Source organism: Uloborus diversus, chromosome 5 (genome assembly GCF_026930045.1).
Source record: "Uloborus diversus isolate 005 chromosome 5, Udiv.v.3.1, whole genome shotgun sequence".
NCBI classification, from domain to species: domain Eukaryota; kingdom Metazoa; phylum Arthropoda; class Arachnida; order Araneae; family Uloboridae; genus Uloborus; species Uloborus diversus.
Window position 1 is genome coordinate 125,891,655 of NC_072735.1, and position 26,236 is coordinate 125,917,890.

General features: G+C 34.7%; 1 long non-coding RNA gene across 1 annotated transcript; it reads left to right on the top strand.

Annotated features, from left to right (window-relative positions):
* The first annotated feature begins 9,567 nt into the window (after positions 1–9,567).
* Positions 9,568–17,122, top strand: LOC129222109 (uncharacterized). The gene is made up of 3 exons (XR_008580568.1): positions 9,568–9,653; positions 11,597–11,826; positions 16,740–17,122. It is a non-coding gene; the product is annotated as an uncharacterized LOC129222109 (long non-coding RNA).
* Positions 17,123–26,236: the final 9,114 nt, after the last annotated feature.

A 26,236-nucleotide genomic window follows, 5' to 3' on the forward strand; every position in this document is an offset into this window, starting at 1 on the left:
TTCTGGCTACTATACAGAGTGAAAAAACATCATTATCACATTTAGGTCAGTTTTGTCACATTTAGGGTAGTTAAAACCTAAATGAGACATCCAATATGCCTAAATGTGACAATGTTGTTTAGGCAGCTCAATAACTTTTTTTATAAGGTTACATTATCATATTTTTATGCCTGTCCTTAATATAATCAATTCTAGCATACCAAGACACCATTATTTGCAACTAAAATGATATTTATTTTACAAATTTTCATTTATTAAACTTTTGGAATTTAATTATTTCGGGAACACTGTAGTTGTTTCTTGAATTTAACAATTGAGGTGGTGGAATAACTTCTTTGATTTTGTTAAGTTCATAGAACACTTTATCGCATCTTTCTGGCCACTTCCAACTATTTAGCCCGCTCATCGTCATAGTGCTTACTTCTGCTTCTGCATTAACTATACTGGTGACTATTCCTGGGAAGAATTCCTCCTCATACTCTACTATTACGTAACAGCCAGCCCGAACATTATTGTCACTGCCTGTGTTCACTGTGTCAGCCATATGGGGTGAGGATGGACTAGTGGATAGGCGCATGGAACAATCTTCTATATGAACAGAAGAATCACTGTTATGAAGCGAAAAAGCATCTTCGTCCGTGCTGGTTTCCGTTTCATCTTTTTTGTTAACTTTTTAACAATTTTTTTTTGATGTTGACACTTTTTTAGATTTTGGCTTTTTATTTTCTTTTGTTGACGTACTTTCATGTTTTTCTGTTGCTGTTCTTGCTTTCCTTGCCTTTTGTTTTTCTAGTTTTTCCTTTTGTTTTTGTTCTTTTTCTTCATTTTCTTCTTTTCTTTTCTTCAAGTATGCTTCTGTTGTGAGACATTCAGCAAAATTTGCCCCAACAGCCTTTCTCTTCTTTGGAGGATTTGGGGTTGATGTGGAAATTGTTTTTAGTAAACAACTTTCGAATGATTCAGTTTCAAATGAACAACCTAGAAGGGGGGACATTTGAGGTTGCTGAATTGAGGGTGGTACTGATTGTAGAGGATGCTGTTCAATTCTATTACTACAAAGCCTTTTAAAATATCCATTCATGGTTTGTAGGAAAGCCAAATCTTCATCAGATATATTTTTGTCCAGTGTAAGGTTAGTCTGAACAGATTTGTTGCACGTTGAATAACTGGGTGGAATAAATTCAGCACTTGGTGCATGATCAAACAAGTTCTGCACAATTGAAAGGTTAGATGCTTCAGTTTCAAGAGCGTTTACTTGACTCAAGCTATTAGAAAGCTGGCCTATATTATGGTCTTCTTCTGGGAGGACTTCTTCTTCAATAACTGGATTCCCAAGGTTCTCCTCAATCACAGTGGGAGCACATGTGGAGCCACTTCGATTTGAATAATTTGCTTCGTTTTTTCCAATTGAAATTTTTTGTATCGCTTCAAAGCAGTGGGATCAAATTGGGATTCGGGAATCGTCATTCTGTTTAGAGGGAAGATGCCGGTATTTCGAAATCCAGCTTTACATGTATTTGGGGATAGTGTGCCCCATACCTTCCCAATTTCAGTAATGAAGCGAGATTTGCCCATTGGTTTACCATGGCTGGAGCGTACATATTCGGAGATATTAGTTTCCCAGGCAGCTTTAAATGATCTGAAAAAAGCAACATCTATTGGCTGCAAAATGTGAGTGGTATGGGGAGGTAGTTTTAAGATAATGATGTTTTCTTCCACAGCTTTAGTAACAACATCCATAGAAATATGACTGATGTGTCCATCTAAAATTAAAATGCAAGGACGAATTGTCACTTCAACTATGAAAACATTCTTGAACCACTTAAAAAAGGCATCCTGTGTCATCCATCCTGCTTCTGTAATATCAACAGATGTACGAGGATATTTTTCTAAATCAGCATCAAGCCATGCCTGCTGAACTGATTTGGCTGCAAACAAAATGTGCGGGAGAAGAATGTTTCCCGATGCAGACACACATGCTAACACTGTAGTTGACTCTCTGCCCGATCCAAATATCTGACGCTTTGCATTTTCTCCTATTGGAGCAATTACTTTTGTTCTACTCGGGTCAAAACGACTCGAAGTTTCATCCAAATTGTATATTGCGTCCGGCTTGTTCCAGACACCGGCAGCAGTGAAGTGTTCTTCCAATAGGTCATAAAATTCATAAATGACAAAAGTGTCCCTTTGTTGTTTGAACCTTGCTGCTTCCATGTTCTGCGCGATTTTTAACTTCAGATTATTTCTTGTCATGAACGCAGGAACCCATTTCCACCCAGGACGTCCATCATGAAATGGCGTTGACAGTTTATTTTGAAGTACAAACTGCTGAACTGCATCACATAAGTGCTTTTTGCTCAGGGCAAATCCCCATTTGTTCATTACTTGCAAACTTTTTGCAATTGTCTCCTCTGTCTCCTACAGAGAAAAAAGAAAAAATTAACATTTTCTCATATGAGAGTCATAAACAAAATAGTTGTTTCTGATCTATTTACAGAAGTCTTTAAATTAAAAGTGATTAAAATTTGTTTCAGAAAAAAAAAAAAAGTTTGCTTTTATGAGTTGTTCAATTTTCTATTTTACTATTTTAGAAAAGTTGTCAGTGAAATAGAATGTGAGGTGACATAACCAGTCTACATAAATAAGCAAGTTACTTTTAAGGAGGACTTTCATAAAAAAATAGAGAATTTAAAAAAAAATAGATATATATATTTTTTTTGCTTCTCAAATCTGAAATTTGGAAAATTTACTATTAGCCTGAACACAATCATCCCTGATGCGCATTATGAGAACTGAAATTTTGTTTACCTGTGACAGTGCTGTGGGACGACCTTTAGTTCTCCCTACAACTGCTGGAGCAGGTCTTTTGTTCCACCCAGTAGCTTAGCCATGTATGGTAGAATGAGGAATATTATATTTCTTATGGGCCTGCCATGGAGTAAGTCTGCCACATTTGACATCTTCTACTGCTTGTTTTAGATCCTCCACAGTGTAGGACTTCGATGAAGATGCTTTATGCATTGTTACCTGCAAGAATATGGAAGGGGGGGGGGAATCAGTAATGAAATTGTATCAACTCAAAATTCTTTTTTTTTTTACGACTGGTGCAAATAGAGGAAGGCACTTCTGAATTTTCCCCATTTTCTTACATTTAAAGTCACACTACTTAGGAGAATAAAAGAAATGAATTTTGGCTTGAGCTAAGATATCTTGCATTCCCCCCTTCCCTCCTCAATGCCAAAGACAATACAAAGAGCTGTTCCTGAAATAGAGAGGGTTCTTGATCATATTTCTAAGTATTTACTTTGATTTTTGAATGATAAAATATGCCATGTCTTGATTAAATAAGCACAGACAGCCAGCATAAAGAGATTAAGTTTGTCCCCCCCCCCCCATCTCACTGTCTTTCCAGTGCAGGACATCTGTAAGTTGGGGTGTCAAAGAATGGGGGACATATTTTTTGTCACAAAAAATATTTTGGGGGCGTGTTCTTGGGGGGGGGGCACCCCTGTGAATGCTATGGATGAGTAAATGATTATTTTGTTGGGGAAAGGTTCATGACCTGTGCCATTGAAGTTGTTTGGAGGGTGTTTTAGAATTTTTTTTTTTATTTTGGGGGAGGGGCTCTTGTTTTTAGGGCAATAACTTTTGAGGGGAGGAAGCGTCATCGCTCTTAGAAGGGGGGGGGGGAATATTGATTCATTTCTGTTTATTATAATATCTTAACCCAGGAAACTAATTAAACCATAATGCATTACCAAAATTGAAGGCTAATTCCAGTAATGAAATTCACCACAAACTACATTAAATTTACAAACAAACTTCTTTAATTATTTTTAAAAAGCTAAATATATATATTTTTTTCAATTCAGCAAAAGTATTTTTTGAGCCTAAATACGTTAGCTTAACAACAAATAAGTAAATTTTTTTTATTTTTGTTAACAAGCATGCCATTATTACATTAATTTTATTTCCCTTATTTTTTTACAAGAATGCACACATTTGCCGAATTTCAAGCATTATCTATGCAGCAAATGTAAAACAATAAGAAAAATTTGCATAAAATTAACTTTCACGTGACAAGTAACGAATTCACCACGTGGTTCAAGAGATCCTTAATTACTCTCTTTCTTTCTTCCTTTTTAACACTATATAGAACAAATAATTGAAATAAAGGCACAAAAACACATTTACTTACCCTTTGTATGGTCAAATAAAGGCTTTTCCGCAACTCCGCATTTAGAGGATCCAATTTGTCGCTATTAGGTGGCCGAACGGGTCCAACGGTTATACGATGCCAAAATGCGACGAATATTTTCGAGCGTCCCTATTTCCCACAGATAATTTTCTTCCCCTTTCTTCTTCCTTGAGATGAAAGATGCGTTCAAGGTCGTGCTGTGTGCGTAGTTTATTTGACCTTGAAAGATAAAAAAGCAAGGAGATCGCTTTGTCGCACATTAGCTTGACGCATTTAGGGAACGTTGGGGGAACTGGATTATGGGTAATGCGAAGTGCTATGGGGAATTCCCTTCAAGGAATGCTTCAAATGCGATGGAGGTTTTCGGGTTTCCTTCCCGAAATGCGTATGTTTCATTACATCGCATTTGAGTGCAATTTTTGTTCTAAGATTTTTGGTAAAAGTGCATTGTCACATTTAGGGGTCATCACATTTAGGGACATTGACCTTACAGGGTTTTTTTTTTTTCTTTTTCAGTTTTTAAAACTTGATTGTTTGATTGTTGCTATTCATTTCTGTGGAAATGATATACTTCCGGAAACATCACAGCTTTCAAGAGAATTTTAAGAATTTCATCTAATATATAGAAATTTGGGTACAGATGTGATATACCCCCCCCCCCCCCCCCCCATTTGGCGACATCCGATTTTTTGCACAAAATTGAAATATTTTTCTCGCCAGTGAGGCGATAAATTTTTAAGCATGGCATCCCTGGTGAAACTAACCTGCGGTTGGCAACGCGAAGGCAAACTTGTTCGAACTTGTTTACTTGGGTTCTTGGTTTTACGCAGGAGAGATACGTGTTGTTTTGTGCAATATACCTTACAGGAATGCTTATTTTGTGTTAGTTTAGATTCAGTAGTTGTGTTTTGAAGTAAAAACATTAGAAAATGCCAGTTTCTTCAAACTTGAAGGTTAATTAAAAGTTAACTCCAACGTGGTGTGTATCTGTAACGCGCCATTGTCAGATGATGTTTTGTTTTGGACTGAGTGTGAGGATTTATACCATAAAAAGGTAAGTTCTTTATTTTAGAATTCACATAAAAATTCTCACTTCTTAAATTCTTTGTTTTTTACAAATCCTTGAGGGGTTCTTGTAGCTTTTAACTTTATTTTTACTGTATGTTAATTAATTTTACAAAAATAGTTCGGTTATTTTGTTCTAAAAGTTAATTCTTATTGTTGCCACGAATTATTTAGACATTAACGTGCCTCCTTTAGGTACTGAATTTTATGTTAACAATTGAAAGTTCTTTCAGTTGTACTCTTAAAAATGCTGAATTTTATTAATAAATCTGCACAATATTGGTGCATATTTCACACTTAAAACTGTGTCATTATTGTACACTGAACGGAAGGAGCCACCCTTGGGTGTACATACACATGAATATGCATAATATACATAAATATACATAATTGTGACCATACTCCGACTGTAATGTATATTAACAGTCGGAGGGATAACGGACCGAGCGGAGCGAGGTCCTGGCGAGCCAGAGGTCTCATAGTACTTTCGTAATGAGACCGAGGCAGGGCCGGCGAGCCGAGGTCTCATTACGAAAGTACTATGAGACCGAGGGCTCGTATCCCGGAGAAATGATGAAAAAAAATTAATGCATTAATTTCGACTTGTAATTAATACAATAATTTATTTCATTGTATTTTAATATGTTTACAAAAAACCCCGGCCCTGTACATTTTTGAAGCATATATTCGTGATGTTTTTTGTTGTGCTTTTATGTTGTTTTTATATATATTGTGTTCTGAAGTGCTTTGATCATGTTTTTTTATCTGATTTTTTCCTGTTGGCGCTAAAAAAGCATCGCTAAGAACGATGTATGACATATGTCGTCATACATCGTTTTCTTGACGACGCTTTCTTGGCGCCAACAGGAAAAAGTCGCCAAGGGTGGGGTATATCACATCAGTTCCGAAATTTGCAGAATTTTTGCGTCTATCTCAAGTTGGAAGATATTTGTAGAAAATATACAGTTTCTGCAGATTTTCTGCGGAAAATATGTGTGAAATTTTCCTCTCATATTTGAACAGAATTGTTCTGCAGCTCAGGCATCTGTTCTGCGACGTGCGTCGCAAATTTAGTAGCATTCTGCTTTGGGGATGATAACCGATGATCAAGTAATCCATGTGTTTCAACAATGAAACTCGCACCATGGCATGATAATTTGATAATGTGTTTTGGAAGTATTTAATATGCCGGGAAAGACTTTATTCTAACAAGGCGGAACTCGATCGGTAACTTAACTGTTTTACTGTGTTATTTCAGGGAAATGAAGAAAAGAAAAAGTGGTCAACAATGAATGCTATCTACTGGAGTTTAGGGTTAATCCACTCGAGTTAGGGCTACAATTTCAACTATCAAAAAATCATCAAACAGGCAATGGCTTTGTTCAAATGCAGAAGAGTAGAAGCATTTTTCACCGATCATCCTTTGATGGGCGACTTTCTAATAGATTAATATTTTCATAAAACTCAAATATTACGGTTAACATTTTTAAACAAATATTCAGTATTAAGCCGAATATTCGATTCAGGTTTTACCCGAACATTCAGCATTCGTTGAATAAATACCTTTGTGCGTAGTAAAATAAGAAATGACCATGGGTGCAAGTTTGGTGATGTGTTCAAGACGGAAAATATTTTTAGCCTCTCCCCCCCCCACACACACACATTTGTGCTTAAGGAAAAATTTATGAGTATAAGTGTTTTAGATTTTAACAATGGCAGTTTTGGAATTTGTGATGTTTAATCTGAATTTTAAGTTTTTATCTTTTTTAACAAAATTGACCCAGTTTAAATTGTAATATTTAAACATTTTGATATAGTCCAAAAATCTAAAACCTGACAATAACGGGGGGTCTGGAACTCTCCCCCAGAAATATTTTTAAATTGAAGTCCAAAAAACGCAATGGTATTCTATTTTGGTAAAGTTCAGGGAAAAGAGGGGACTCTCGTACATCAAATTTTTTAAACTGATAGTCCCAAAGTCACAATATTGGGCGATCTTCAAAAATATTGGTGAAAGATTGTGTGTAGGGATGGGGGCGCTGGCTCTTCCTGAAATTGAAGTTTTAAAAACGAAATCTTTCATAACATTTACACGCTTTTTGAATGCATTTGAAGAGATGGAGTTCAAAAACTCTCCTTCGCCAATATTTCGAAATTGAAGTTCCAAAAAACGCAATTTTAGGCGATGGTGAACGATGATAGAGATAAAAGCGTTCAGGGTTCCCCGCCATTAGATTTTTGCCGTTCGCAAACGTTTTTATTGCAGCAATAAAATTGCTTGGGACAAAAGATTTTCACTTTTGCAACATAAATCAGTTCTGATCGGAAAGTCTACCCAAGATAGCGCGACCAAACTAGAAAAGAAGGAAAGGTGGGGGAAGGGTATGGGCGATTATGGGTAAAAAATTCTTTTATAAGATAGCAGGTGATAAAATTAGCAATAAAAAAACAGCTGCAGGGAAGTAGATATATTTTTTAAACGAAGAACACTATCCAATATTCGTTAATTAAAATAAAAAGATCGAAAATAGTAAGTGAAAAACAAAAACGAAAGGTGGTAAATTCGAAAAATTAGCGAGAATAGCAAGCAACTACGCTGTCTGAAATGCAGTGAGTTGGAAATAACAGAGCTACCTAAAATAGTCAAACTGCGCTAGTTCAAAAGCCAGTCCTCCAAAAGCACGTAGCAAAACAAAACAAGCCCATGGTAGAAAATCGAGAGAATGATGATGTAAATTCGTGTTTATGGAAAGATTCAGTTATTAAAGCATATTTTTCAAACACTCAATTTTTTTTTAGGAAAAACTGAAGGATAGTCATCGATTTCTTTTCCTTCCCGACCTCCATCTCGGAAATTTTGTCCAAGACGGATATCCGTCCTGAGACGGAAGGTCTTGCACCCATGGAAATGACGTCAAAAAGTACAAATTGCAGAGAAATGCAGACATGTATTTCAACATTACAAGGAATGTCTTTTTCAATGCAAACGAAATGAGCTTATGGATGAAAAAACATCTGACAAAAAGCCTTGATGTCTTTTCCAAATTCTTTAGTAGAACCCTTCCATTTTCAAAACTATTAATATTGAAAGTTAAGTCTCATTTTAATTTGAAAGAAGAGACTTTGTCACCTAAAATTCTAACAGATACAAGCAGGCTACAATAACAAAATTCCAAAATATTTCTATTTTATTCAAAACTTACAACTATTTCTTTTGAGAGCCGCATTTAGGAAAGTCATCTAGATCAGATTCCCTTTCAGGTTTGATGTCTTCATCACGATCTTTTTTTCTACTTTTTGATTTTTTCTTTTTCGTTACAGGCGCATGGTCAGTTGCTTGTTCCATATGTAACCGTGAACTTTTATTTTTCCTTTCCGTTATTTCGGGACTGTTGTTAATTTGATCTGCACCACAGTCTGTTTCATCCTTCACTTCAACATTTTGATTAAGTGATGGATACTCAGTAATAAGAAGAGATCCCTCGAATTTTTTCTGTACTTCAATTAGTCTATTACAGTTTTTACTGGGTAAAACTAAGCAAAGATTAGACTTCTCATATCGTTGTGCAAAACATTCAAGAATTTTTCCATCTCTCATTTCGAGTACAGTTGGGGAAGTTTCAAGATTCAACGTAGTTATTTTATTTTGTACAACAGAAGGTTCTACATCACAAGGCATACGGACAAGCCACAATTCACTTTCATCATCGATATCTTCTTGATAAAGTTGGGAAATTAGTTCCTCTTTTAGAAAACCTGCAGGGCATTCAAAACTCCCAATTGGAGATGAAACATCCATATCAATTATTTGTTACCAATTAATTGTTATCAATCCCTGTTGGACGTTAGTAATTAGACGTTTGTCACCTAAAACTGAAGGGAAATGCGAGTTCACGTTTTTGACATGCAGGAAGAGGAGGCCGGAAGACTTTAAATTGAAACCCAAACAAACGTATTTCAGATCACTTCCTCGTATACCCATTTTTGATGCCCATTATAGGTTGCGTTCGACAAACCTCACCAGTCTACCGGTAAGTAACCGGTAAAAACCGCAGCGTTCTATCATCTATCGGTTACCTCACCGGTTATCATTTTGAGCTGTTGATTGGTGGATTGGAGCACGTGATCATTAGCTGTCACGTGATTAACTAACCGGAAGCTACCGGTAGAGCTCGTCGAACATAAGCATTGATTGCGAGTTTGCACATTCGAGGAAAACCTGACCGGAGAACAATAGGTCAACCGCGGCACTCCAAAGAAATTGTCCATCTTTTGATCTAACCGGCACTTGGCGTTGGCTTGTATATCTGGCGATTAGATTATTGGCAGGGTATTCATGTTTTTCCGGAAGGAAGCCATTTTTTTTACGTTCGAGCGGTTTTTGGTGGAGGTATGTGGTTTTGAATTTTCCGACGTTTGTATCATTATTTTTTAAAATTGATCAATCATTAACCATAATAGTTTCAGTTTGTAGATATTTATTGTGTATTATTTATATTTCTTGTTGGCTAGAAAATATATATTGAATCTTTAATGTATTCATTCTAATATTTAAGTCGTTTAATACCTTATCATTCGCATTTGAGATTATTAATTTTGTATTTTAAGTACTGATCAATGCAAAGTACGCTGGTTATTTTTGCTTGTGCATAATATTAAACATTATATTTGTAACGTAATATTTAATTTTGCATCAACGGTGTTCGGGCTAAATGGTTGTTTTACTGTGTTTTGTATAATTATATACGAAGTATGTTATTTTTGTTTTAACTATTATATTGGGCCGGTCTGTTTGTAATGTTAGCTACAAGCATTGCAGCAGAGATAAATTAATTTTTGAGCAGGCTAATTAGTAAAATTGAAAACTAATATCAAACAAAATGGAGCATCTTCCCGAGGTGGATTTTATGACTTCTTGTATTCATGACATTACGATTCTACAAGCATATAACTCGATGCGTTTTTACGCTAAGTATGTTTCAATGTGGTAAAAGTAAATTAAATGCTGTGTTTTCTCCTCTGCTTTGCAAATCGTCAACAAGTGATTTGTTTTCATGTAATAATTTCAAATCTTCCTAGGGTGAAAACGTCCTGCCATCTAAGAAGGGACAGGGGTTTGAGAGCCCCTGATAATCTGTATAATTTTAAAAACAATATTTGATTTATGGAATTATATGATGACAAGGTGTATTTTGGGCTAGTGCATTCCTCAATGGATAGAGCCTCTATTCTGTTAGCTACAGGGTTGGCAAGTTTCTGCAGAGGCGGTTAAAACCACTGGTAGAAACCGGTTAAACCGGCATGGCGAAAACCACTTTCTGCCACAGTTGCGGCAGAAACTGGCAAAAACTCACAAAATAAAAAATAAATGAATTATTGACATGCAATACGAATTGCATGGAAAAAATAATTATTAACCAAAGCACATTTTAATTATATTACCACAATTTAAAATCAAATATTACATTGTTTGGACCCTGCAGTTGCTTCTTCGAAAAGGTTATTTCTAAAATCTAAACAGTTTCTCAATCTAATATGTACAAATGAGAAACTTTAGAATATTCCTGCAACAGAAGAGCTAGAAGGCAATGCATGAAGGAACAAGCAATGTTTGAAACTTTCATCTATTGTTTTTTTTTTTTTTTTTTAACTGGTCCACCATGTAGTAACTGGGGTAGTGGAAGAAATTCGACTGGAAAATAAGTTTCGAGAAATAGGGCCAATTTGTTTTGCAAAGCTGTGACATTAGGTACAAAATCTATGTTAATATTGGCAAGTAAAATTCTGGCACTTTCTTCTTGAAGCACGTGATAATTTCGATCACAAACAATTTAGATGAAGCATATAAGTGAGCAAATTAAAATCAGAAATGCCTTTTAATTTTGTATGTCGCTCCTCTTTCCTGAGCACCTATATGATTTTTCGTCCTTTGTTAAATTAATCCAAACATTATGAGCATCTGCAAATGAAAAGTTCCCTTCTCGAACTAAATCAAGGGCATTAGCATAGAATTTTATTTTTTTTAAATGATGAAATGAAGTTTCATTTTTTAGTTTACTTAAACAAATATCATTTGGCAATCACTTAAGTAATTGAAGATGCTTTTAAGTTTTTGCCAGTTTCTGCCGGTTTTTACCGGATACAACCAGTTTCTGCCACTGGCACGGCAAAAACTAGTTTCTGCCTGCAGAAAGCCAACCCTGGGTAGTTACTACTAAGATGAAAATTTGACAATTTGTCAAAGTAGTTTGAAATAGATAACTAATTGTCCCCAATGCATGCAGTTGATGTTAATCATATTCTTTCTTTAAATCACCTTTTTTTTTTTTGCAGAAAACCTAAGCATCCCATCTTCAACGATGGTTCCTCTACAAAGCGGGTATTTTTCCTATAAAACTGGGCTTTGAACCCAGTATCTTCCTGCTTTACATATTTCCTTCTTTGCAGTCTCCCTGTGAATCGACTGGACTGCCCTCAATTTGAGCAATCTGAAGATAGAAAAGGTTGACAAATTTCCTTGATATCTTTCCATTGAAAGAGTCTTGTTGAACAAGGTGGCAAGGGTAAGTTCTCTACATGTCATTTTAAAATTGTTGTTATAAGTTGTTTAAAATGCATTTATATGATCTATTCAGTGTGCTCTTTTTTTTCTCACTCATTTTCTGAAAAAAATATTGTCTCCCCAAAAAAACTGCTTGTGTCAAGGCCTGAAAAGCACCTATAATGTTCTGGTCTCAATCAAGGTTTCCACTATGGTCACATTTTTTGAAAAATGCGAAAATACTATTTAAATTGCAAAAATGGAACAAGGCATTTTTTCTTTTTTTTTTTTTTTGCTCTAATATAATAAGAAAAAGAAGGGGCAATTTTCAAGTCTATATTATTCTATATTAGAAATTGTGCGGTCAAGTGGTTTGGCAAGGATCATATTTTATTTCCTTCGGGAAGGTAAAAACGTATAAGGATGAGCTGTTTTTACTTGTTTTACATAGAATGAATAGTGTAAAATATAATAAAAGTATCGCACTGTGTATTGCATGTCTTATTTTTAATTAGTGTTTCATTGTATACATAAAATATTTATCGAAAAAACATTCAGTCTAGAATCCTTTTAGTAAATTTTTTTTACACTTAAAGGTTTTTTTTTAAAAAATAACGATTCCAGCGATGTAAGATTTGTTATTTTATTATTTTGAAAATCGAAATGGAATTTTACGTAAGATAAGGAGGGGGTGAAAAATCGTTCGACCCTCCCCCCTCCCCCATGTAAGGGTAGGTAAGTTGCCAAAATCATCCTTAGGTAATCAATGAATGGTTCTAGATATTCAAACTGACTAACCCGGAATCCATAAAACCCTAAATTAGTTTTTCGTCGACGAGAAAGGTATGTACTTTAATGTTTCAAATAGCCGAATTAAACATGAGTTACAAATTAGGAAGATGCAAAATCTATTTTCTGTTCTGAAATTACCTCCAATAGTGAATTTCCAATAGAAAATTATTTTGAGACTTTTTTTTTTTTCAAAAAATAAGATGTTCCATTGAAAGTGGTACTTTAAAATGGAAAAATTGCGGAAAACGAACCCATAGTAAGCTTATTGGATGTGCAGTGGGAAGTACTTGCCCACAAAATGGCGGACAATCGTTGGTTGAAAAGGAATCACTTTTCTACCACATGGACATCCATCTAGTTAAGCGAACCGGTTCCCATGTCCATGTTTTCCTCCCTTCTCTCTTAAGATTCGCGGCGGTCCCGCCTCAGTGGTCGAGTGGTCTAAGCGATTCTTTCTCACACTTCAGATTCCGAGTCACAACTGTATTTATGTCGAGGACTGCATACTAAGTGCCTTGCTTCCATTATTTTTTATACCGATAGATGGCAGCACCATCACCGGATCGAACAGTTAATGAGAATTTAGAACTAATCCAGGAGCTAATAGCTACCTGGTACTAGCACCCCCAGAGGTATCGTTTCACTTGGAGGACATTGAGACCACGAGCCTATTTAACGTCGCCCAGTCCCTTTTAATGACGACAGTGGGTCTTCGACCATCGAAGTTCAAACTCGGGACCCTCCGGCCCCGAATCTGACACTCTATCGATCGGGCTTTTCTCACACTTGAGGCGGTGGGTTCAACTCCCACCCTCGCTCCGCATGTACTTCCCCCTCTTTCTGATGTAAATTCTTTCATGTGTTGTTTATATGTAATCTATTGAAATAAAAAATATATCATGCGTAAGGAGGCAAGACACTCAGATTGTAGTCCTCATCAAAATAAACCCGTGCAATAAGCACCAAAAGAAAGAAAGTCTACTAATTCAATTTTCATCTCTAACATGTTGCATTTGTTTTTGTCGTGATTCTGGAGATTGAGTTTTGCGTTATGTACTTTCTTGTCTACCTTTTTTAGTTTTGCGAGATAGATTTGACTGACGACGTTTCCTAGCTCGCGTCAGCATGAGTTATACAGGCTGTTTTTGCTGAAGGTCATGCACATGTAGCTTTAAGCCGAGTTAGGCCCCTAGAAGCAGGACTTGATTGCTGAATAGGCCAACTAGGCCCGGGCTTGGGGCTCCCGATATTTAGGGGCCCCTAAATGTCTGAAATTACTTTAGTCTTGCTGAAATTTATTCAGCCGACGGCTAATGCTATAAAGTTTGAATACAGGGGCCCCCAAAAAAGTATTTGGCCTAGGACCCCTCGATATTTTAATCGGGTCCTGCCTAGAGGGACTAATTATCAGTAGTTTAGACCACCGCAAGTTACTTAATAAACCTCAAGATACAAACTCTCTCAATAAAATGACAAGATTGAGAAGTGTATCCTCTTATAATCATCTAAGTCAATGAAAATTAACTAAAAAGTGTAAAATAAAAAAGAAATATTTAAAAAAAAAGACCCCGACTGCGTAAAAACCTAAAAAGAAAAATGTATAAGCCCGGTAGTTAAGAATGTTATTAAGTACTTCTAATAATTACACCATTGAAATAGTTTTATAATTGTACACAGATAAGACTAATCATAAATTCAAAAGCAGAAGAGAAGGATCAACAGTCGGAGCCCATTCAAATTTTACGGAATTCCTTGAATCAGAAAGAAATGGGCCCCCACTGTTGATCCTTCTCTTCTGCTTTTGAATTTATGATTTGTCTTACCTGTGTACGGTTATAAAATTATTTCAATGGTGTAGTTATTCAGTAGTACTTAATAACATTCTAAACTACTGGGCTTATGCATTTTTCTTTTTAGTTTTTTTGGTTTTTACGCAGTCAGGTTTTTTGTTAGTATTTAATAACTTCTGAATTCGCTGGAAAAGCAGTGGCAACTCTTGTTATCTAAATGTACATACATGCAGTATATTTCATTTTAAGATATAGCTTGGAAACTACTTCACGTTTTCTTTTGTATTGATACCAAGACCTTTACAATGATTGAGAGAGCAGGCAGGTGTCATACTGGTCTAAGTAGAAGAGAACATACACCCTCTCTGACTGCCTGTTAGCACAGAAAAGATTTGTGCTTGGTTCCACAAATCAAGATTTGCATCAAAGAAAGGAAGAATGCTCTGGACGGGCAAAAAAGTTCTCTAAACAATCTGGTTACTTTTACTTTTCACATCCTTTCTACTGCAAATCGAAGGGATTAGAAATTCCCTTGGGAATAAGAGGGTATTGGAATGCTCACTCTTGATGAAGATCATCTTTAGTCACCATTTTATATTGACGCTGAAAATTTACTTAAATTTGAATCTTGTATAAGCTTCAATACGTGCGATAGTAAATTCTTGAAATATATCGAAACCTTTTGAAAATCATGTCAAAAAGAGTGAATGCTAATTTACATGTATGTGTTGGATGGATGACTATTTTTAATAACCATGGTTACTTCGCGCTTTCGGATAATACGTGCTTTTTCTTTGTCCCCCGAAAAGCACGATATAACAAGGGGTAACTGTAATATCAAATTGAGTGATAAACAAGCCAGGGAAAAAAATCTTGATGAGGAAATGAAGACTGGTGTCGAAGGGATACTATGTGGGCCTTGCTTCCGGTTTCTGGCATGTAAACATATTGTTGAAAACAGTTATATTTGTACTGGTGAAAAAGATGTATTGAGTCATAAATATATAATTTATTACTCTGCAGCTCTCAGGGTTGGCAAGTTTCTGCCGAAGCGGTTAAAACCACTGGTAGAAACCGGTTAAAACCGGCATGGCAAAAACCACTTTCTGCCACATTTGTGGCAGAAACTGGCAAAAACTCACAAAATGACAAAAAATTAATTACTGACATACAATAGAAAATGCATGGAAAAACATAATTAGTTGTAAACCCCAAAGCATACTTTAATTACAATATCTTCTCAGTTAAAGCTTAAATGTGACATTGTCTTAACTCTGCTGTTGGCTCTTAGAAAAGGTGTTTTCTATAATCTAAACAGTTTCTCAATTTAACGTGCACAAATAAGAAATTTTAGAATAGTCTTGCTACAGAAGAGCTAGGAGGCAATGCACCAAGGAACAAGCAATGTTTGTGAAACTTTCATCTAGTGCATATTTTTCTAAACTGGTCTACCATGCAGTAACTATAAAAATGGTACAAATTTGACTGGAAAAATAAGTTTCAAGAAATAGGGTCAATTTATTTTGCAAAGCTATGACATAAGGGCAAAATATCATACAATAATATTGGCAAGTAAAATTCGGGCACTTTCTTCTTGAAGCACACGATAATTTCAATCACAAGCAATTTAGATGAAGCTTACATAAGCATTCAAATTACAATCAGTAATGCCTGTTTAATTCTGTATGTCACTCCTCTTTCCTGAGCACCCGAATTATTTCTCGTCCTTTCTAATATTAATCCAAATTTTTCGGGCATCTGCAATTGATGAAAAGTTCCCTTTCTGAACTAAATTAAGGGCACTAGCATAGGATTTTATTTTTTTAAATTATGAAATAAAGTTTAATTTCTTAGTTGACTTAAACATCATTTAATAATTACTTTAGTTATTAAAGACGCTTTTAAGTTTTTGCCGGTTTTTACCAGTTTCTGCCGGTTTTTACCGGTTATAACCAGTTTCTGCCACTGGCACGGCAAAAACTAGTTTCTGCCGGCAGAAAGCCAACCCTGGCAGCTCTACAATCTGTGGAAACTTTGTTAGATGTTATAAGTTGAAAAAAAAATTGATTATGGTGACACTGCTAGGCCCATGCAATCTGTTTATTTGTTTTGAAATATCTATACAAACAATTGTATTGTTTTCATATGCTCCTGTAGTAATTATATTTTAATCTTTTCTTTTCCGATTTTTAGTCTAGAAAAACATTAAATGATAATGCATTTATTGGTCATACAGTTACATATTTTGAAAATGCATGTGCTTATAAATTCTAAAGAACTATCCTAGAACTTTTCCTTTTTTCCCCCCGAGTTTGTTTATTTGTATTAACTGTACTTATTCTATATTTTGTAGGTTTCAGTTCTTTGAAAAGTACTGCTCCTGGACCCCTACCCCTCCAACAGTTGATGTTACCAGTTGTATGTTTTGAAGATGCTTGTGCTCTATCTGGATATCTCCTCAAAAATTGAAGATTTGAACAGACTATTTCACTTTACTACTAATCCTGAATGATGTGTTGCTCTGTTTTGTCTAATATTAGCAATGTGGTGTGCTAGGCTTTTCGAGTGGAATGATAATTCAATTACTCAGTGTATTAAGATTCTAAAATGTACTTTAACTTGAGAATCTTGTGAGATTTATTTTATGTATTCTTATATCAACTACTTTTAAATTTTTATTGTTATAAAAAAGATGTATTGAAATCATGGACTATGAATGTACCTGTAAAATGCATATAAAACTCTTATTCACAAAACTTTGTTTGGATTATGTCTATATTTTTAACTTTAAAGTAAACATCTCCATGTAATTTTAGAAAGTTTCTACTTCTACATCAGAAATAATTTTGATCCCTATGCGTTATGTGATATATTGCCGTATCTGAGAGGATATTCAATTTTATTTGATACCAGGGAATTAACTTATTCCATTCAAATTTTGGAAATGAAAATTCAGCAAGAAAAAAAAGATGTCTAGTGCAAAGAGTCAAATATGTAAATAAATAATGAAAATATACAGCTGAAAGTCTGAAGTTATGAAAACTGCTGCTAATGAATTATCAAATTTGTACTTTATTTGTTAAAAACAAATCAATCATTTTGAAGCAGATAAATTGGCTATTTATTATTCAGTCAGAATAAAGTGCGACAGTGAACAACGTCTATCATGAAATTTTAAGGTTGTAATGAAGAGAGATGGTTATGGAAAAATTTACATTTTAGTCCTCTCTTAAAAAATAAAAATATATGTATAATTTTGTTCACAATACAATTAAGACCTAAATCAGAATATTATTAAAACAATTTTAATAATTCTCAATCAAGAACTCCAAATATACTTGTACATGAAGAATATTATTATTATTATATTTTTTCTCTGCAATTTTGGAAAATCAAAAATAGAAAATTTTAGGATATTTTAATTATTCAAGTTACCTGTACTTTAATATGGGTTAAACTATTTTTACTTTCTACTATATCTAATGTATAGAAGAAAGTTGAATTCGTGCAAATTTTCAAATTTTGATGGATTTGAACGTTTTGAGGTGTGCTGAGTAGTGTTTGTGTATTTGTGTGTGTGTGTCACGTATATGTGTGACCAGTTTTTTGTGGCCGCTCTACAGCAAAAACTACCACATGAAATCGAACAAAATTTGGTACACATATGTGCCTCAATGTGAACTTCTGCCCATTGGTTTTTGGCGTGAATTCCTCGAAGAGGGGTGGAGCAATGGGACGTTTCTTGAGTTATGCGTGCCTGCTATTACCCAAGAAGTAACAGGCGTAATCAAATAAATATTGGTCCGTATGTTGCCCCTAACAGGAGCAGGTGCTGATATCTGAAACGGGGGTTGAGCTATAGAACTTTTTTTGTCTTCAATTGTGACTGCTGTATCTCAAGAAATAATGAACGGAATCAAACAAAAATTTATTGACAGGTAGCCCTTAGAAGGTATAAGAGCTGATTTTATTTTGGTGTCAACAACTGAAAAGGGGGTGGGGTAATCGAACATTCTTTTTTTCTATTGTGAGTGCCATATCTCAAGAAGTAATGTTACATTCTGCATGAAATTCGGAATAAATGTGAATTCATATGAAACAGGCATTGGTTCAATTTTCACGCCAATCGCTCCAAGAGGTGCTGGGTTTTTTTTTTTTTTGTGAATAAAAATAGCTTTATGAATGCAACAATGAGAAAGATAAATCGTAATAAACTGTCGTCTGCGTATTTCTTGTGATTTTAATTGTATGGAAATGATTGGAAATGTTATCTCAAATTGATTTGAAACTTTTAACTGTTGCCATCTCGTGTTTGTTAACAAATAAAATATTTGTAATTAATTCAAGCAATTCTTTTACAATAACCTTCAATTTTCACTCTTTGCTTTGATTTTGAAATAATTCAGACGTTGGGATGGTTGTCAAGTTTTTGCATGTGTAATTTTGTTTTTGTTGGGAATATTGCTTCCTCGTCAAGAGTAGTGAGGGATCAGAATTATATGAAAGATATAGAAGAAAGTTTCGTGATAGCCACAACATACTAGTTTATAATGACACATACTAGTTAGTTTGTTTCTCTTCAAATTTTTATTGTCCTGATAGCATAGTCAATTTGACATTGTTTCACTAATGAAAATTAACTGAAAGATCAAGTTTGTTCTTAGCTACATCCAGTAATGCAGGCCTACATCCACCTTCTAAAGGTGGGGGGGGGGGGGGGGGTCCTTAACCTTTAAACCAAAGTCAGTGAGTTATTTTATTCATTTTTACTCTCCCCTTTATTCTGCTTTCAAAGCTTTTAACTAAGAGAACTAGCTTAACATTTGGATTCCTGTTTCAATGATGTATTGAATATTCTGAGGTAAAAAACATAAAGTAACATCTTGGTAAATATATATATATATATATATGAAGCAAACTATTTTTGCAACCTCTGGCCACTCTCCTAATGTATAGCCCTAAAAGTACATTCATCAATGAAAAGCTCTTCTTTGAAAATAAGTTTTCCCCCTTATTTAATGCATACCTTCAGTAATTATTTGAAATAGACCCTGTTTTTTGAAGAAAATTAATTATTTGAATGGGGTCCGGTTCCAATTGATTCGAATGATTGGAGTTCACTGAATTTTAAAAGATTTCATAATCATCTTTTTTTGTAGCAAAAAACTAGAAAGTTTTAGTTTTTCTGCTTTTTTTTTCTTTTTTTTTTTTTTTTTTCATTTTATTCTGCAATTCAGAAAATGTTGTACCAGCATTATCAGCTACAATCCTAAGCTTGAACACACATGACAATACAATAATAACTTTTTACTAAATTTTACAAAAACAGACATTTGCTCTCTTCAAAAAACTTGAGTCATTTTAAAAAATATCTTTAATTTCATTTCAGTCATGGACATCCTTTAATTGCCTGTCCAATTATCCGAGTTCGGGCCCGACGGACTCGGACAGTTATAATTCTATAGTATTTGTATACTGTCGAACCTTGATGATGCTTGTGTATCCCCGATTCACTATTTTGTGTCAATGTCTAGAGGCAATTGGTATAAAAAAAAACCTTGGGCAGGGGGGGGGGTTGGCTTGAAACTAACTCTTCATTTAAAGAACTAGACAACTAAATTTTAACGTCATAATTTATTGAATGACCTCTACAAAATACAGGACAAAGCCTTAAAATCCGAGACGGATGGCCACAGTGTGGTTTTCCTCCTTTCAATTCCAGGGCTGTGTCCAAGGGGGGGATTTAGGGATTAAATCCCTCCCAGTGTGAAAAAAATAATAGAAAGTCAAATGAAGAAAAGTTCATATTTGACTTTTAGTTAACTTTTAATGTTGAAGTTAGGGTTCAGCAGTTAGGAAAAAAATTTCTCTGGGAAGTTTCCTGGCAATTTAGGAGTGTCCTCTTTTTATTGACTAAAATCATATTCTCTTAAAAGCAGTGATGGAGGAACCACTGAATGGGCTGTCAACACAAGTCATTTTTAATATTGCTTATTATAAAAAGGCTATGATGACTTAGGCGGTTCACAAAAAGGGAAGAGTTGCTGCTATGAATGAATATGCATAGTAATTGTGCTTGGGTAATGTAAATAATTTGCATCTGCAACGAACCTTTTACTATTTAGTTTATTAAGCATTATTTTAGAATACCTGAAAACATGTGTCATAAAAGATTTTTTACTTATTGAAATTTAGTGCACAGTAAACAGGTTTGAAATCTAAACAAGCAGTAGAATGAGTAAATACTGAGGTTACTAGCGCAACCAGAATTTATCTTCCAGAAGGTGAATTTCATAAGGGTTCTGATATGTATATAGTATAACGGTCCTGACTTATATCCCCTCCCACCGCTACGCCCCTCATTGGGAACAGTGTAAAGAAATGAATTATTTGGCACTGTTGTGTTTTCCTGACAATGCAAGCAAGAATGAAAAACCATCGAAACCAAAAACCCTCCCTTAATGAAATCCTGGACACTAGCCTGTCTAATTCAAAACTCGAATTTAATTTTTATCAAATGACATGAGAAGAGTATAAAACGCACACTTATTAAGCAAATTCTTCTTTCTTCAAATACGTGAATCGATCAACACTATCATTTTCTATCGACGGTTTATTTTGAACTAGGAAAAGTTAAGCTGAAATCAGCCAAACAAAGTGAGACAAAAATGACTATAAGCGTTTACGGTATTTAAGACCTGACGATATATCCGAAAATGTAGAATGGAATTTCTATTCAATATATGAAACATTAAAAAAGTGATTGTATATGCGGGGTGACCTCGTATCGAAAGGGGGGGGGGGCTAGGCGCAAACTGTTCAGTTGAGAGTTTACCTCTTTTTTATTTTTTTTTTTTTTTTTTTGCGGGGGGAGGTGGTTAGCTCCCTAATTTAGCCATGGTCTGACTCTTTGTGTTTCTGTGTAAAGCTAATAAATAGCGTTTTTTAGTAAACTTTGCTGATACTTCTTTCATGACGACCGTTCCTTAAATTTTAAGGAATAATTTAAATTTCCTTGACTCTTATAAACCCTAAATTTTGCCCCCCCCCCCTCTGCAGCATAATCTGTAGGACCCTCCCCACAAGGCAGTGTATATTTGAAACGTTAACAAGCCTTTAATGCTTTTTTTCCCCTCCCATTTCTTCTGCGTAGGGCCCCTTAAGGACGCAGGGGCGGACTGGCCACGTGTGAGATGTGAAAAATTCCACATGGGCCATCCTTAACTCGGGCCGTTTTCTGTGCATTCAAGGTGTACGTACCGTTTTCCTCAATTTTATTTAAAAAAAAGTTCTTAACTAGGCCGGCCGTTCTTGTGTCGAGGGCTACAGCTAGAACTGCTCTTTTTCGGATGGGGGGGGGGAGGGAGAGGAGGACAGCCGCTCCTTTTCCAACGGTCACTCTCAGGACGTTACTCTGTTCTTACCCAACTATTACAGTATCTTGTTACGTAGGGAAAACGAAGCAATGTCTTTGTTGGGTGGTCTTCGTCCAAAGCGAAGCCTTCAGGGTCCATGGGTGTCTCTCGTATCTGTTCGGGATTGATGTTTCCTGGAATCCTGGTAAGGAGTTTTATTGGGGGTGGGGATCTTTTTTTGTGGCCATCTGAGACTGTCTGGGAAAAGATTACATTGAACCTTTTTCTAATGAAAGAAGAGAAAGGCGCCATCCTAAGAATAGAATGTATAGGAGCAAAACGACTGCTAAAAAGCTTTTTTTTTTCCTTTTCATCCTTCGTTTTCTTGTTATGTTTCCCAGCACTTTGCAATAGATAGATCTTCTCAACCAATTAGATAATTTTGAGATCTCCTTAATTTCGTCTCTGAAGAAAAAAACGAGTCATTTGTTCTACACCGTGTTGACTGCTCAATGGGATTGCATGTGTTTTAAATCCAACGGTGACAAGAATCTTTTTTAGGTAAGTTCTAAGTTAGTTAAGTATTTTTAATCATCATGTTTTTTTTTTTTTTGTCATCAGCCCTTTAAATAATAAAAACTTGAACTATCGGTTATAATTAAAACAAATTGACGGTGTTACACAAGAATGGGTCAACCCACCAAGCAGTACTTTTGAGTAAATTGAGTTATAAGCTGAACTTCATAGATGGCATATTAATTCAGAATTTGGGCTTAAATCGTCTTTGTATCCCCGTTGTGTATCAGTTTATCTGCCAACCTATGTGAATAACTCATTATTTTTTTGAAAATTTTTGTTGGATAGCTCATTTTTGTATAACACCGTCCAATTCATCTATTTCCGTTTAGCAAAGATAAAATTCACAAAAGTACAAACAATATAAATATTTAAAACAGTGATTTCCAACATTTTTTTATCCGTCGCCCCCCTTACCTTTTTCCTTGAAAAAAGCAAATTTTAGAGCAACGTAAAATCAATATTAGGTATTTTTTGCATACAGTGAAACCTTTGTAAGTTGACCACTCGCGGTGCAGTACTTTGGTGGTCAACTTAGACCGGTGGTCAACTCATAAAGGGCAGTAATGATTTTTTGAAATATTTTTTTGTCATTTCTTGCACCGTGTATTCATTTTTCGAGGAATTCACCCTTATTACTCTTTCTGTTCAACTAACTTTCATTGTTTAACATTATTGAAAGTGAAACCATAATTAAAAATACTATTCAAATAGTTTTGTTATTTTTTCCTTGTTTTAAACTATATTAGACATTATAGTTTTAGAAATTCCATACGTGCCAGCTAATTTTCTCTGACTTTCTCCTTTTTCAATTCATTTTAATATTTCATACTTTTTATTAATTTCAAGTTCAACTAACTTTCTTTTTGAAGCCTTTTTATGTAACACTTATAGCACAAAGAGCAACAAGCTCGACTCTCTCAGTTCATAAAGGCAAAATTAAAATGTCCTATATCTTAATCCCTTGCACCCGAAATAAGCCAGAAGGGCTCTTTAGCAAGCCCGTATCTGCGTACCCACAGTGCGGGGGGCTCACTTCCTCAAAGAAGCTAACGACCCTAAAAATTGAAGAAAAAAAGCTAGCATTAAGTAGTTATTTAAAAAACTACTTATTAGCTTTACAAATAGACACTGCTGACTACTAAGGAGATGTCCTACCCATTTTGTTGCAGAGGGCCCAAAATGTACAGATCCGAGCCTTAGCACAATTCCAGTATTGCAACAACCTATTGCAACTGAGAGAAAACACTTTGTACTTTTCTACTGACACCTATTTTTATTGAACAAAGTACAAAAAAACTAGCTCAAATAGAACAACAAATGAAAAACAAGTTTGAAAAAAAAAAGAGCAGCATAAGCTTTATGCTGCTGTTGAGTTAGTAAAATGCTAGTCCGTCTCCAAAGTATTAAAAACATTCTTAGAAAGCTATCAAATAATAATAATACAATAATAATAAATTGATAAATAATAAAATAAAATAATTTACTGAAGAAAGTTTAAAAAAATAAACCAAGTGGTAAACTTACAAAGGATTTTTGACAATACTCCAAACCAAATTTGGCGTACATTAGTGGTCAAGATAGACAGGTGGTCAAGTTACAGTGGTTTTCCTTCATTATATAAGATAGGACTAATTCCGTTCCTGACAAAAGAGGTCAACTTACAAGGGTAGTCAACTTTACAGGTTTTACTGTACTTAATTTTAATTTAAAGCCTAAATACTTTACCAATTTTATCCACTAATTGTTACACACATTTTTTATGTTTTTTTTTTGTTTTTTTTTCAAGAGTAATTAATTTTTGAAGGGAGATAATAAACTAAGATTATTAATATCCTTTTCAAAGACAGCAAAACATTTTTATTTATTTATTTATTTATTTATTTATTTATTTCCATTTTTTTTTTTTTTTTTTTTTTGGATAAAATTTAGGATTTGGAAGAATAAAAAACTTTGGCAGTTTAAACTTGAAGAAAAAAAAAGAGAGAGAGAATGGTTTGTTCCGGTATCCAGAACCTGCCCTGAGTACAATTCGTATGCTTGTCCAAGATATGAGGATGTACATGGCCCTCCTGAACTTGATTCATTTCTTTTTTAAACTCATGATTTTTTGTTTAAACTCTGGACCATCGATTTTGCATACGTTTTCACTTTCAATATTTGCTGTTTTGTTTCAATTTTTAAATTCTTATGATTTATGTTTATTAATATTAATAAACACAAATCATTATAATTTAAAAATTGAAAAAATATAATGATTTATGTTTATTACTTATGTTTATTATTATAATTATCATTTAGATTTTTGTTTTGAATGTTCATTGCCCCCTGGAGGAACCAAATCAACCTTTTGGGGGTAATCGGTTAAACTCTAGTTGAACATATTTACTTACGAAAAAGAATACGCATATCGTATTGCTTTTCCCAATACATTTCTCCGTTTTCACTTTAAATCTTGGAAGCTGATAAATAAATTGTTCTTACTTGAAAACGTTGTGAGTCAGTGGAATATTATTATTAAAGGCAAGTTAATATGTAGCATAGGCCACACATATACCATAAAGCACAAGCGCGGCCAGAACTTGCCTTCTGTGGAGAGGGGAGGGGAGTTTGATCATAACTATCTTTACATGCATAGAAACTATCGTATTAAAATTATTGGCAATCTAAATCTACGTTAAAACCAAGGGCCCGGGGAGGAGACCGCAATCTCCCCCCCCCCCCTTTTTTTTTTGTAGAGTAATTCGGGCTTATCCGATATTTCCGATCAGTTCTCACTGTCTCATGATCTGTGATGTATTCATTCTGAACGGATATATTACGTTTGGTTTACATGAAATTTTTCATTAGTTTGAATACGTACAATACAATTTTAAGGAAAGACGTTTTTAAAATAAAGAGTTTTTTCTAAAGGGTAAATAGTACCTCTCATGGCCATATGAGGTAGTGAGATGCAAACGGATGCACAAGAGGTAAAATTAAAAATTTGGAGATAACCAGTACAAATGGTAGGTGGACCCCTCCTCTGTCTTGGGGCAAGAGATAGTACTAGTAACCCTGGTAGGTGTCGCTGTACAGCATGATTTAGAAAAAAATTCAATGAAAGCCAACCTAGGATGTAATCTTTATACGAGTTTTACTCAAAACTTGAAAATGTCTACTTACACCCTTTTGCTTCTCACTCCCTCAAGCGCAGTGGCACACACAAGGGAGGGGTCCAGGGGGTCCGGACCCCTCCCATAAGTCTTGGTATTTTTCCTGATTGATTACGATTTTATGTATTTTGTACCTAGAATAGTTTCAAACAAAGGAAACACTATTTTCAGTTCCAATGATAAGTGAAAAAATAAAATCCTCATGTTAAAAGATTAAAAAAATATTATGAACTTTTCCTGTAATGAATGGTCTCTAAGAAGCAGAATGGGGGTTATAAATGAATACAATGTAATAACCATATTTTTAGTTTCGTAATTACAGATTAAAATTACATTCTATGAACCTGAATCCATTTTTTAATTATAAAAAAAGTAAAAGCGTAAATTATTTTGCTTTCTGGTTATTTATTTAAGCACATTTCATTAAATAATATTAATTATTTATTCAGTAGTTTATTTTTTACTGTTTTTCCTTCTCGGGAATCGATTAAATAAAGTCAATATGCTTGACAGCGAATTGGGGTATGATATGAAAATGAGGCTTTCGATCTCGGACCCTCCGCTTGCAAAATTCTTGTGTGCGCCACTGCTCAAATGTATTACGTTTTGTTTTAAATAAGATTTTTATTCACTTTTGCATGAACGAAATACTCTTAAATGCGGATTTTCAAAGAAGCCACACAGTTTTCAGTGTTTTTTTTTATTGAGTAGAGCAATTTAAGCTTGCAAATATTTTTGAGAAAGTTAGATCCTTGAAATATCAC